This window comes from Frankliniella occidentalis, unplaced genomic scaffold, assembly GCF_000697945.3.
Source record: "Frankliniella occidentalis isolate FOCC.00 unplaced genomic scaffold, Focc_3.1 Scaffold177, whole genome shotgun sequence".
Lineage (NCBI taxonomy): Eukaryota > Metazoa > Arthropoda > Insecta > Thysanoptera > Thripidae > Frankliniella > Frankliniella occidentalis.
The window spans coordinates 152,638-153,852 of NW_026267303.1; the positions used below are offsets into that span (position 1 = coordinate 152,638).

A 1,215-nucleotide genomic window follows, 5' to 3' on the forward strand; every position below is an offset into this window, starting at 1 on the left:
TATCATGTCTGCAGTGCATGCGTGTACAGCGTTGTGGCCTACCCTGAATCTCACAGGCGCCGAGCTCCCGTGATTTGTCCAATGAATCCGAGAAAGGGGGGGGGGCAGCTGTCAGGAGCTGTCAGGTAATGGACTGGGTAATGAGTGGGGGAGCGGGAGCGTTACTACTACCCCCGCCCCTTTGTGCGAAAGTGCCCAGTGACACGTTACTGAGCCACGGTTTGCGGTATGCATGGAAACCACCGGATTGGACGCGACGTTAAAAAGCTAGCGAATACCGACAAATTTTATATTCACTAGAAGAAAAATAGTCGAGTGTAATCCTTGCTTGAGAATTTGAAACTTGACTTGACACAAATAGATGGCATTATTTAAATAAAAAGTACATCCCGCGGACTGCATTTCATGAATATATAGGTGTGCGGCCGTATGCGGCACGTGCGAAAGCGTGAAGCTTCATGCTCGGAGCCGTCTGCTCGACTTGACGCCTCCGATGTGAAGAGGGCTCCGACCGGGAGGCGCGGCCCCCTCCCCCCGGGGCCATTGGGGCCCAGAGGGGCTCCTCGTTACAACTAATGAGTGCTCGAGGGTACAGGGCGCTGCGCGGAGCTGCGCGGCCCCGCTCCTCCTCGAGATGTCGCGACACTCGACCCGCGGGCCCGGACGGGCGCGGGCTATACGGCCGCTCACAACGACACAGCGAAACCCGCCGCGTCGCAGGAGATCCGCGCGGCATTTCACCTCCTCACCAATACACTTTTTACTTCACGCGGAGAAATATTTCCGTTGCCGTCAGCGCAGGCAAGCCGCCATAGGCCAGGAGGTCGAGACGGGCGGTTATCTCTGAGCGGTTTTTGTCTTGTGCTTCCCTCCCGTTGAAGCGAAGAGCAAGAGGTGATTGCGCCTCATCAATCTACCGCAGTGTAAGCGGGCCCGCGTTGCGGTCAGGCCTCACGCCATCTCTCACAGGGCAATGTTTTGGGACGCCCCCTCCCTTTCCCCTCTCTCCCGGCTGCGGCTGCTCAGCAGGGTGACCAGGGGACCTGGGGCGGCAGCACATGTGAGCGATCACAGGAGGGAGGTGCCGTAAATGTATAAATACATGTAACAGGTCGATAGTGAGCGGGGCGTTACCTTATTTAGGAAATCATAGAGCAAAGCAGCCCACTTCACTTCACACTAAGTAAAGCTCACCTGTATTTTTTAATTTTTTTT

General features: G+C 55.9%; 1 protein-coding gene across 2 annotated transcripts in view; it reads right to left on the reverse strand.

The window, feature by feature from the left end:
• Window positions 1-1,215, reverse strand: part of LOC127750359 (potassium channel subfamily T member 1-like) — a 162,524-nt gene that overhangs the window by 26,827 nt on the left and 134,482 nt on the right. The window lies entirely within an intron of this gene.